At 47.9% G+C, this 13,337-nt stretch overlaps 1 protein-coding gene across 4 annotated transcripts in view; it reads right to left on the bottom strand.

The window, feature by feature from the left end:
* Positions 1 to 7,178, bottom strand: part of CHD7 (chromodomain helicase DNA binding protein 7) — a 193,337-nt gene extending 186,159 nt beyond the window's left edge. For 3 of the 4 annotated variants that reach the window (XM_069600084.1, XM_069600086.1, XM_069600087.1), the window contains exon 1: positions 6,778 to 7,178. The gene's annotated coding sequence lies outside the window, so the exon portion shown is untranslated. Of the gene's footprint in view, positions 1 to 6,126; positions 6,424 to 6,777 lie in introns of those variants that run through there. The other variant, XM_069600085.1, reaches the window with a different exon arrangement.
* Positions 7,179 to 13,337: the final 6,159 nt, after the last annotated feature.

The following is a 13,337-nucleotide window of genomic DNA, read 5'->3' as shown; positions in this document are numbered from 1 at the left end:
ATGCTAGTTTGAGCAAACTCCAGGAGACGGTGAAGAACAGGGAAGCCTGACAAGCTGCAGTCCAAAGGATCGCAAAGACTTAGACATGACTGAGTGACTAAACAACAACTTTTTATAATAATTGATCAAAGTGATTTTTAAGATACATTAAACTAGTTTATACATACTCCTTCCTTCCCCACCCAGAGCAGGTTAAGTGTTCAGACCAAGGATGGTACTTCCCTCCACAATTATCTGAGCAATGTATTCATTTCTACCACACCCATGTGTGGCTGCAACCAGCTCTAAAATTCAACCAGAGCTAACTATGAGACCCACCAGCTACTGCTGGGAGACCAAGGACCTCATGCTTAGCAACACAAAGCAGCCACTGGAATGCGGAGACAGAAGAACAAAATGTAACAAAGTCTGCTTACTGGAGGGTTCTGTCTCTGAAGGAGCAAGCAAAGTTCTTTTCAACAAGTAACACGCAGAGTGCCATATAGGAGGCAAGTAACAAAGGTCCCCTTCTCTGTCAGGTCTCCAGGTGGGCTCACCTTATACCTCCATCTTTGGGGGGAAGCTAGCAGGCTGTTTTGGAAAGTTTTAGAATGCCGCTAGCAATGGAAAGAAGGCTGAGACAGTGGTTTCATGGTCCATTATCGGCCACCTCAGTCACACGCTATGAGAACCCATGAACTTCCTCCTCAGACCTGGCTCCCACCAGGTGCCCCCCACCTCAGTGAGCAGCATCACCAGCCAGCCAGCCACGCCTGGAACACACCAGAAAACCTACATTCCCTGACCCCTTCCTCTCCCTGAGAACAAATCTATCTTCAAATCCAATCCAGCGAGCCTCCTGAATATTTCTCCATCCTCTCCACTTCTCCCTCCCTACGGTCACCAGTCCAGTCCAAACCACTGCTCCTTCACCACCAGGGGGAACATCCTGAGTCTCCCTCCAGTGCCCCACCCGCCAATTCAGCCTTCAAAACACAAGCCTGCTCACGCCAAGCACTGCTCTGCATCCATCGGTGGCTCTGCTGCTCTTTTTCCCTAATCCCAAATTCCAGATCCCGTAAGCCCCACCCGAGCTGGCCTCTGCCTACCTCTTAGGCGTCATCTGGCTGCTCTCCGTAGACCTCGGACCTGCTGCCACCCTCCAGGTGAGCCCCCTTCTTCTACCACCAATTGGACGGCAGTGCTGAGGCCACTCCTAAGAGCTAACAAGTGATCTTCCCTCCTCCTGGTATCCAGCACATAGCACCTACGACACTGCGGCAGTTCTATTTCTTTTTCACGTGGGTCTCCTATGTCTTCTTATGTATTATATTCCTAACTCAGGTGCAGCCCAGCACCTTGTAGGTAACAGGTACCCAATAAATACTTGAATCGATGAACAAGAAAACAGATAACCAATCACAGTTCCAGCCACCAGCCACTCGAGCCAAGCCTGGCACCTACAGCAGTACTGAGGCCGAAAGGACCACGGAAGACAGCAAGCATCTCTGATGCCACGTGGTCACAAGCAAACGGGCCAAGGGACCAGTCAGCCTCCTCCTACCCAGTAATCCTTCTTCATTACTGTTCTATGCTATTTTCATTTTTAACAAGATAGTTTTTACTTTTCGAAGTAAAAACAAGACAAAACCCTCCAAAAATACTAAGAATAACATAATCATGTTTGCAGTCACCTAACATGAGTTAAAAGGTATAGCAATCTAATTATGATAAGGAATACATGCCTCTTAAGGGAAAACAGTAATCAAATCTTGGGATAATTTTTCCGTACCTTCCTCTAGATGTGTAATCATACCTCCCCCCACCCAACACCCCAAAAAACCTCCAAACCACTACACAGTAGAGACAAACACAATATTGATGATGATTTAGGAACACCTTTATTGGAGAAGGAAATGGCAACCCACTCCAGTATTCTTGCCTAGAGAATCCCAGGGATGGGGGAGCCTGGTTGGCTGCTGTCTATGGGGTCGCACAGAGTCGGACACGACTGAAGCAACTTAGCAGCAGCGGCAATAGCAGGAACACCTTTAAGAGCTATTGTAGCGTGGGTTAAAGGGTTCTTAAGCCAAAAGGTGCTTCTGAGTCAGATGTAAGTAGGAAGAGAGCTAGACCCTTCAAGAACCAGCTCTGTCATCCAGCAAGGACCAACCCAGCATCCCCTTGCAGCAGCACCCAGCTAGGCGTGACCGAGACTGCCCGGCAGTAACCGGGTGGCCAGCCAGAGGCGGCTCCTTTAATTAATCTCTCTGGGCTTCAGTTTCTTAATCTGTAAAATGAGTAAGTTCGACTAGCTCTCCAAGGTCCTCATGCTCTAAATATCCAAAGATTCACTAATGATCACAAGATGAATTTCTACTTGACAATATCATTGTGCTTTCCTGTTTATTATTTTTATCACACGGGTGTGGTTTAAGAATTTTTATATACCGATAGAATTTAAATGTAAAAGAATGGCAGTAGCGTTTTTAATTACTTTCCCCACTCTTAACTACCATCAAGATCAGCTATGGGCTTCTGCCATAATTGCAACCCAATCTGAGTAATACCCAAATTAAATCACTACATCTTCATTTTTTTTTTTGTAGAAAAATTAAGTGGTCATTTATTCCCAATTTCTTTTATATTTTAACATCATCCATCATCTTTGAATGTCAGAGCTTAAAAAAAAAAAAACCTAAGAATAATAAAGTTTTCCAGAGAAAAAGGAAAATTTTATTTTCCAGACTGATAAAATCATAATGGTTTGAGAAACCTGGTAAGATACAATGCAAAATTCTCAATTTCTAAAAGGCATAAAAAGAATATCCTTTTAAAGATATACAAATGTGTCCTTGTGAATGAAAAAGACAATTAAATAATCACATAGGGCCAGTATGTTCCTAACATCACCCCCAAATGTCCCTTCCTACCTCCAGTGAATTTAGCTATGTGATGTATCCAAGTACTAGTTTGTTTACATCTAGAAACCATCTGAATACTGGAATTAAATCATTGTATTTCACAGCTGAAATCTTAAGGGTCATTTTTTGAAGTCAGTCATTTTTTAAATGCTCAGCCCTGACTAAGCATTTTTATTCTTGTGATGCCTTATTTATAGTAGATATTTATAAGATGGCTATGTATGGATAATAAAAGATGAATAACTATTACCTCTAAAGTTGACCTTAAAAGTTAAATGTGAGTATCTGTGTACCTTTAAAAGGCTCTCTCCTACTAGATGGTGAACTCTCTGAGGGAAAGCATTGCCTTCTATTTCTTTTTACACACTGAAAACTCACTAGTGATTGCTGAATCCAAAGTAACCAAATGAATGGTGACCGTATGACAAGCCAACTTTCTTAAGCACAGGGAATAACATGCTTTCCATCAAGGTTTGAAATGCCTACTCTAACCTTGGCACTGAGATTGCTCTCACAGGTTACATGGCATGTATACCTACGTACTCTGACTATATCTCCTCATAGATGAAAATGCATTTTTTTCTTTTGACCTAACAGCTTAAAAATATACTACAGGTAATACATTATTGACTGCATCTGTATGAAGAAAAACTTGTAACATTTCTGTGATACAGTTTTATACACATACTCCCCATGGTATTCATTTTAACTCAATACTCTGGTGGAAAAGTTTTGGAAATAGTCCTGTAAGCCAAAGTGATTAACAACTAGACCAAGTACAGGAGAATCTATGAAAGTACTGTTTTAAAACCATGTTACAAGATCTGTTATTTAAAACTCAACTTATATATTCTCAACTTGGAGGAAAAGTGTTATTTTTTCCTCGAAAGAGGAAAATAATGTTTGAGTTTTTAACTATCACCATCACTTATAAATGACTTCTCTATCCTTACTTCCATCTTAAGACATAGAAATGGAAGCAATTATTTTAACTGACTCAAAAATAATTTCACTGATTAAACCAATAAAATTAGAGTTTAAAATTCATATACCAGTCCCTTTATTATTATTATTCTTTTCTTACCAAGAAACTCATTTGAATCCTGAAAAACCTAGAATTCATCAAGCTTCAATTTACTGACTTGCGCAGAGGGAGAAAAAAAATAGAAAATATCAGCAGACTATAAATAATGAAGTCTAAAGTGCTAAAGAACAATTCTTGAGTGTTATAGTGATGAAATTCACCTGTTACAAGCCTCACAAAAATTCATTACCTCCCTTGATCTGGTTATGAAGGGGTAAGGGAGGATGTCATAATTTCACCATTTAGTGAAACAAGAAAACTTAAGTTTCTAAAATTTGCTACTAGTCCCTTTCCACTTCCAAATTCTGTTTACTTTGTAACTTTTTTCCACAGACCAGATTTTTCAGGAAAAAGAAACTTTTCCTGAGCAAATCTGGAAGACATAAAATGTCTCCCACTTACTAGCACCTAGAAAGGCAAACCCAGTCCTGCTCCGTGCCCCAAGCATCTAGCTTTCAGCCTCTTTATTATCATTGTCAATGAATGGGCCCCAGTCAAATGAAAGCTGCCATTTTAGGGTAAAGACTGGAGGGCTTCTGTTGTGCAACAGCAAGACAAAAACACTCCGCGACAGATGTCGCACTCCGGGGGCTGGGAGGAGGGTTCAACTTCGGAGAATCACTGCTCTGCTCGAGTTATCTCTGAAATAAGAATTACATACGATCATACGTTGCTACTACCTAAATGGAATTTTAACTGGAATAAATCGAGTTCCCATGCTGCTAAAATCACAGTCACTACGATTTTTTTTTTTATTTCTTTTTTGCCATCGTCAGAATAGATCTGTGAGGAAATAAAGAGAAGTTTGTTTGGTTTTGCTTTTTTTTTTTTAACTATTTGATTATTACGTTTAGGGAGTACTCCCCCCTCCCCTTATAGGGAGAGAACTGGGGGGATGGGGGGGAGCATACACTCCACCTCTTTGAAAGGTGCTGCCCACTGCAAAGACAGCGTGAATTACAATTTTCTGAAAATAAAAATCAGGGCCTTCACATAATCCTTTAGAAATAAATGAAAATATTTAATACAGCTGAGAAATCAAGCCCAGAGGATGGACACATTTCGAGTTCTTTAAATCGACGGCGAGGTAATATACAATGGGAAACTATAAAGTATACTTAGCAAGTGGCGAGCTGGATAGTGTATCTAATTCTAGCAATTCAAAAGGAAACTCTCCATGTGGGTTGCCACTTTTCTTTTGTCCATTGTCTGTTCAGAAGAGGGGGAAAAAAAAAAAAAACTAGTTTAAAATCGAGGCGTGAACAGTCTCTAAAAGTGACCTCCGGGAAAACCGGCCGCCCGGTAGCAGAGGCACTCCCCGCCCGGCCGCTCCCCGGGGGCGCTCACAAAGCCGGCAGCCGGTCGGGAGTTCGGGGTGCGCTCCCACGGCGCGGGGCTCCTCGAGGCGCAGCCATCCGGAGAAAGGCGGCTCGGTAATGATGGCTGCTCGGGGCCGGCGGCTCCTTCCCCGGAGCCTCCCGACCCCCCCCCCTCTCCACCCCCGCGCCCGGGATCGCCGCCCTCCCCCTTCCCCCGGGCGGCGCTCGCCCCGCGCCGACGCGGCCGCCCCGCACGGCAGCCCACCGGGTGCCCGCGCCCCTGCACCCCCGGCGAGCCCCGTCCCCGGTGCCGACCAAACAAACAACGCGTCCCCCGCCGCCCTCCTTCCTCTCCCCGCTGACCGCTTGGCCTCCAGCCACCTCGACCATTCACGCTCCGAGCCGCGGATCTCTGCGGGGGCAGAGCGCACCCGAGCCACCTCGGGGGCCACCTAGTGACCCCCCCCCCGCGGGCGCTGACCCCCGGGAGACTCAGGGGTGGGGGAGCCGAGTTGCCTCCGGGGGCTTAAAGTCGCTATTATGCAGCCGCCGCGCCGCCGCCGTCGCCGCCGCCGTTGGCCCGGCCAGCTCGGCAAGGTGGGGTCCCCTCCTCGCCGCGCCGCCCCGCGCCCGCCCCAGCCCCGCTCCCTTTCTTCTCCTTCTCGCGAACTTGGGGAGCCCCGGGAGCCCCCCGGCTCCGGGCTCGCAACTCCGCGCCCGCGGCCGGCACGGGCCGGGTTCGGGACGCCCCCCGCACCGCGTGTTCGCGCCGCCCCCGCCCCACGCGGCGCCCCGCGCACTTTCCCCGCCGCCGACCCACCTCGCCCGGTGGCCGTCCCCGCGCGGGCCGGCGCCGCCGCCGCCGGGAGGGACGCACTTTGTTCGCGCCGGTGCGGCCGCCGCTCCCGGCGAGCGCGGCGTGGTCGGTCCCGGGCGGGGGGCGGGGGTCGCCGCCGTCCCCGAGCCGCCGCCGCTCAGCCGCCCCGCGCCCGCGCGCCCATCGCCCACTCGCACTGGAGTTGCAGCCCAACTTTTCCTCCTTCCTTTTTCTTCCGAATGGAGCCGGCAACTCGTGCTCGGCGCCGGCGGGAGGAAACGCGCTCGCGCTCCCCCGCGCGCAGACACGCTCCCTCCTGTCCCCCGTCCCCCCCCCACAGCCGGCAGCACAACAAAAAGCCATTTACATGCGAGGAAGTGACCCTCGGCCGGACCGCGCGCCCCCGCCGCCGCCAGCCCCGAGGACGCAGGCAAAAGTTGGGGCGCCGGGCGGCGCTCGGGGCGCGGGTTCGGGCCCCGCGGCGGCGGAGCTGCGCTCCTGCGCCCGGCCCCGGCCCCCGCCCGCCCTCGCCCCTCGCCCCGCACACGCCCAACTCCTCGCTCCCAACTCCTCGCGCGGCCCCGGCCCCCGCCCGGAGCGATTTCCTGCCGCTGCCGCCCCTCCCGGAGGCGCCCAGCGAACTCTCGCGCTTACCGGAGCGGGCGGGCGGGCTCCTCCGCCGCCCGGTGCCGAGGGGGGGACAAAACGCAGAGCGGGCTCCGGAGTTGGCTCGGCGGCCGCGGCCAGGGGGCTGGATCCTCGGGCGCGGAGTTGGCCGGGGGCGAACGGGGCTCTGGCGAGTTTCAGGGTCTCCGGGTCCCCGGGCCGCCTCCTCCGCGGCGCTCCTTTGTGTAATTTCACTCGATTCAAGTTTAATCCGATAGTTCCCGAGCACGAGCGCGTCCGCACTACCGCGGCTCAACCCCCGCGCCGCCGCCGCCGCCACCGCTGCCGCCGCCGCCGCCGCCGCCGCGGCCCCAGCACGCCAGCGCCTGCGCGCGCCCGGCACGCCGCGCGCGCCCGAGGCCGCGGGGCCGCGCGCGCCCGCCGCCGGCTCCCTCCGCGCCGCGCCGGGTCCGCGCGCCGCCACCTGACGTCAGGCGCGCCTGGCATAATTTATGCAAGAATTCGGCCGGGGTGGCGGAGGCCGAGGGAGAGGCCGAGAGAAAGGGGGCGGCGCGGGGCTGCGGGGCCGCGGGCCGCGAGGGCGGGCCGGGCGCCACTTCCCGTCCCCGGGCGGGCGCCGGCGCTGCGGGCGGCTTTCCCCGAGGGCCCGTGCGCGGCCGCCGCTCAGCCCTCCCGGCCCGGCTCCTCGAGCGGTCGCTCCGCGCCGCGCGGCAGCGCCCGGGGCGCGGGCTGGAGACGGTGCCACGTTTCCCCGCGCGGCACCTTCCCGGAGTCCGGGTGCGCCGCCCGCGGCAGGAAGGGCGGCCCGGCGGTGGCGGGGCCGCGGGGAAGCCTTGCAACGCTGCGCGGACGGACCGCAGCAACTCAGAGGGTTGGGACGTCTCTCCTGTAATTATCCTTCAACTTGGAACGATTTTCCCACAGGAAATTATTTAGAATGGGCACGTTTCTTTGCATTTCAGATAAATTTCTCTTGCCTGTGCACACGGCTGGTCTTACCTCCTCGTTGACGGGACAGCCGGATCCACCGCTAAATCAAAAAGTTTAACTAGATGGCGTTGATTTTGTTGAATTTGTTGCTTTGCCAAAAAAAAAAAAAGGGAGAGAGAGCGCAATGGTTATGAAACAAAGAAATAGGTTGTGTGCCCATTATTAAACGTGTCAGGACTAGAGTGTTTTAATCATTCTTTGGCCAAAATGGCACTTTTGTATGATCGCCTAGCCTTAAATACCAAATTCTCTTATTCTGTTTCCCTTCCTGGTACAAAATGAATATTAAACCAGGAGAAATTTATCTTTTACTAATTTTCCTTTCAGGAAATAGAGCTACCAACCTTTATCAAGTACCTTTAATCTGCAAAATACCAAGCAATTATAAATTTTTTAAACCGTCAACACTTGTACACATTAAGATGACTTTATTAGGTTGAAATTACATTTATTTTCACATCAAGAAAGGAACTTATATCAACCAAATAGGGACCTATAACAAAAACAGAGGAAAGCCAATTGCTATTAATGACTCCAAAACAAATTCAGAAAATATCATTTCTCTTCATTCAGATCCTGTAGTGCTAAGGCTATCACAGTATATTTCTTTGAAGCAAGGATTAATCAAAACTCTTTTGTTACATTACTACTACAACTCTTCAATAACTTAAGTTTGACTATCCTAGATCTAATCACTCAAACATTTCCTAACATTAGTAATGATTTTCTAAATATGTGTTATACTGTCATTTATTGAAATGCACTGGTTTGGGCTTTTTTCTGTCACATTTAAATGGTCTTTTGAAAGAGGTAAATGTTTCATTCAAGAAATGTACAAATAAACAGAAACAAGGCTGATCTCACAGAAAATTCTTATGTTAAAAAATTAGGAAACACTAAAGTCAACTTCTGTCTTTTTTTATAGTTCATTTCATAAACCAAGAATCAGAATTCTGAGGTCAGGTTTACATTTCCATTATGTTTACATCTCTCAGTGAAAGCATGGGGGATGCTTGGGGTGTGGTGGGTGGGTAGGGGTAGGGGTGGTGTTAAAGACAGGATACATGTCTGCAGAGAAATCACTAGTAACAGATCATGTTAGAGGACTCAAAAGTGGCATAAAAGGGTTTATCTCTATCCTTTACAGTATACCCAGCTCTCTGTCAGATGTGGGTTTATTTCAAGTCAATTTACCAACTTAAAAAAAGATATTTACATAAAGTAAAAGTATACTGTGCTGTGCTCAGTCCTTTCCAACTCTTTGCAGCTCCATGGACTGTTGCCCACCAGGAGCCCCTGTCCATGGAATTCTCCAGGCAAGAAAATTGGAACGGGTTGCCATTTTGTACTCCAGCGAGTCTTCAGACCCAGGGTCTGAACCTATGTCTCCTGTGTCTCCAGAATTGGCTGGTGGGTTCTTTACCACTAGCGCCACCTGGGAAGCCCAAAAATATATTAGTTAACCTTTAATTAACAAATAGGTTTGACTGTGAGGAGGTCCCCCGTGCCCTTGTATATTTAACCAGAAAGTGAGGACATTTCCCTTTGAAATATATGAGAGACTGTACAACCAAAGCTCAAAGTGGAGACCAGCAGCCCTACAGCCCCTCCCTGGTTAATCTCCCTCCTGGTTCCCACAGGATGGAGGAGTCTCTAAGTTCCCCAAAGTGATTAACAGTGCAGAGCTGTGGGGCCTTGGAAAGCGAAAGGCCTCAGGGTCAGACTCCTAGGCAGCACTAGCTAGGAGTCATAATCTCTCCACCCGCTCCCCAGCCCTACCCTTTACCCTCCAATGTTTTCTCTCCATTTGCTTCACTATTGAAGTTTTCCCATTGAGAATAATTTGAATTCACAAGCTTTCCCTTTGAGTATGCAAATACCTTAGGGACAGATAAGGGACTCCTGGTCATTCACAGATGAGTGCAAATTAGTTCAATGGGTTGTTCTCCCAACACCTAGCTAGGACTAACAAATTTAGAGATTTTTTTTCCTTCATTCAACGTTGAGTGTCTGAGAAGTTCCAGGCCTTGTGCTAGGCGCTGGAGATACAGTAAGAGCAGAACGGACCAAGGTTCCTGCCGTCTTGGAGTGTAGGATCTAATGGGCTGGTGGTTTTGATTTAGTGCTAAGAGATAATAGTAACTTCAGAGTCTCAGCCCCTAGGGAATAGGACAGGCTTTCGTTCACTGTAGCCACAGGGCAGAGGAAAGGTGCAAGAGGCCTGGAGGTGGGCCTAGAGGTGGGATGGAGTGGGTGCCCCCAGAAAACTGTTGAGAAAAATTCCAGGGACAACTTGACCTGTTACAAAAAGGTTTTCTAGGCCCCATGAAATTAATTAAAACAATCTCTTCCAGGAACTCAAACTAATGCAACCTGACCTACAGTTTGTCTGCCTTACTGCTTAGACAAATAAATATTTGTCTCTGGGAACAATCTCTAATACCCAAATTTTATCTAGAACACACTCAATTAAAAGCTGTCTGCTTTTCCCTATCTGTTCTTCTGAATTGTTAAAATCAATTACACTAATCAATTACACCAGTTCCAGTGTTGAGGACTTACTCTGATGTACTTTTGGAACTCATCTTTTGAAACCGTGTTCAGAGCCAATTTGTGGATCATAGAAAATAACTCTTTTTAGCACCCAATTTCTTTTTTCCACTAAAACCTATATTATTCTACTTTATCATTGATCAAATTTTGTTCCAAATGATTTTGGCAAGCTCCAGAAGGATATTTTGTCATTAAATAATGATGTACTGTCATTGGAACCATATAGAATTTAAATAGTATATATGATAGCTATTCACAAAGTTTTAAAAACTTGACTATAATAAATTCTGACTGAATATGTTTAATCCATAAAATGTTTTAAAAAGAAAAGAGAGAAAAATAAAGCTATAGGTATCTAGAGGGCTATAAATGCTGAAGAAAGCCCCCCAAAGAGAAGTCTGAAAAGCATTCCCTACATCACTGGAAGGACAGCGTAACCTTCCCAGCTGATGCTTTTTATGGGGGAAAGAATCTGGTTGGATGTGTTAAGTTCAGCCTCCATATTCCACTGGTCACGGGCCTGGCTGCTACTGCCTTTGCTAGCAACTGTCAAGATTGGAATGGTGAAGAGACCAGGTGAAAAGAAGCCACTAGGGCTGCAATCAGGCCACTACTGGCTCCCTAAGGGAATCATTAGTAGTTTTAGCAAACGCTGATCCAATGCCTACTATGTGGCAGCACTGGAGGTCACAGCGAGCTCCCTGTTGACATGGAGTTCATGCTCGGTGGCAGCAGAAAGAAGGGAGTGGTTCTGGCTGCTGGGACAGCACAACAGGCTTCCTAGAAGGAAGGGGGCTTGAGGATTTTCTTGGAACAAAGAGAGCAGGATGGGTGACCACAAGGTCCAGAGGTTTCAAAGCCTGGTGAGCACAGGTCACTGCAAGTGATTCCATACTTACTGGCACATGGAGGGCGGGTCCTGCTTGGTCTTCACTGAGCCCCCAGGATGGCTGGCTGTCCTCTCATCCATTCAATACTTGTCCCCATTAATACTGGTTTACACTAAATTAGAATTCATTCTTGTCTTAGTTTCTCACTGGATTGCGAGCTACTTGGGGACAATGGCTATGCTTTGTCCTTTGGCATCCCCAAGTGGCACAGAGCCTTCACACAAAGGTACCCAGTGAATGCTTACCTGCTTACAGAAATGGTAGAGTCAGGGGACAGCAGATTAGACTGGAGAAGTAGGCAGAACCAAGGAAAGCCCTTGATTGAACCCCAAAAGCATTGGGGGGGCTCACTGAAACATTCAGACAGTCACAAGTCAGATCTTTCCTTTGAAAGACCTCTGTGATGGGGTGCAGACGGTGGGAAATGGTACCTGAAGCAGGGAGAAAAAGAGAAGAAACCCTCATAAGGCAAGAAAAGGGAAGAAATAAAATCAATTCCACACTTCCTGTGTTATTGTTCAGACTCAAGGTGTTCCTAAATGCTTGTCACGTGGGCCGTCATCCCACAGAAAAACAGAGGGGCATGATGGACCACTCCCCCTGTGATGGAAGAAGGTGGTCTCAGTCTGAAAGGGGCACTGCATGGGGCGTGGAGGCAGTGGTTCCAACACAGCCCCACTGCCCACCTGCAACAAGGCATTTGCCTCTTCTCCCCTCAGTTACCAGCTCCAACTTCTGTGACTTACCACCAAACTTACCTAAGTCACGTTCAACAACACTTAAAGTCTCCCGTCTCTATTTTGAGACTAATAAATGGAAATCCAAGGTGCTAACTTAGCCAATTATAAGGCACATTAACAAAAGTGGGAAAATACAGTGTCTTATTTATTCAGTAATTATTGAACACTTGCCATGTATCAGACACTGTGCTGGGCACTATGAAAACAAAAGTAAAGCCACCCCTACCCCGGAGGAGCTCTCTGACTCTATCAGGGGTGACAGATATTCAAGCACATCACCACAATTTAAAAAACGTGTACAGTCATGGTACTACTGGGTACATGATTACTCAGAAGAGATGCCTCATTTTGCTTCTGCCCAGAGAGGCAGGGAGGCTTCACAGAGGATGTGACATTTAATCTGAGTCTTCAAGGACTCTGCAGATGGCAGGGGAGGGGAGGTACCAGGCAGGAAAACTGTCTGAGACATCCATGGGGCAGATGGCTAGTGTCGGCCCTGTGAGTAATTTGGCTCAGATCACAGTATACACAGGGAAAGAGCAGAAAATGACAGTGGAAATGTGAGGAAGGCCAGGTCAGAAAGGGTTTAGTAGCATATTAAGAAATATTTACCTTATTCCATAGGTGAGGAGCCACAAAAGGATTGTCAGCTGGAAAATGATCAGAACAAACCTCAGAGCAGGGAGACAGTAGAGGTTTTTGATAAAGTACATGTTGAGGTCCTTGACCAGGGGGCATTAGAGGTGTTGGAGATAAAGGGATAAATGTGAGAGAGAGTTAGGTGACATACTTGATAAGATCTGGTGAACAACTGATTGTTGATAAGTGAATGAAAGGGAGGAGTTGAAGATTCACTTTAAGTTCTCTCCTTGAGTGACTGGTAAGTAGATGCATCACTAACCAAGATAAGTAATAAGCGGGAAGAAGTCTGTGGAAGAATCTGATGCTTTGGTGTGGGAATTCAGAGCAGTCTGTGGAATATTCAAGTAGGGATGTCCAGGAAGTAAGAGATAGGAGGTTAGAAGACTGATCTGGTCTAGAAACGTAAGTTTAATAATTATGACATATGAATGGTACCATGGGAATGGATGTCCGGAAAAATATGCAACATTAGAGGAATGCAGGACAACAATAGGAATCGTTAAAACACCAGCTCTTCTCGGTTGTTTATTACTGTATGTCAAGCCATCCCAGACCTTAGTGGCTTGAACCAAAAAAAAAGGTATGATTCATCTGGTGGGTGAGCTGGCTTCAGACTCAGTTGAAAAAATCTGGTATTTTTGACATTCCCTCTCTCCTTTCTCTCTTCTTGGCCTTTCATCTTAGTCATCCAGAAGACACAGAAGTTTCTGAGGAGCGTTTCAAGAAGGCAAGTGCCAAGACACAAGTCCTTGTCAAGACTCTGCTGACTTCA

Source organism: Ovis canadensis, chromosome 9 (assembly GCF_042477335.2).
Source record: "Ovis canadensis isolate MfBH-ARS-UI-01 breed Bighorn chromosome 9, ARS-UI_OviCan_v2, whole genome shotgun sequence".
Taxonomy (NCBI): domain Eukaryota; kingdom Metazoa; phylum Chordata; class Mammalia; order Artiodactyla; family Bovidae; genus Ovis; species Ovis canadensis.
This window is presented reverse-complemented; position numbering and strand designations above follow the sequence as displayed.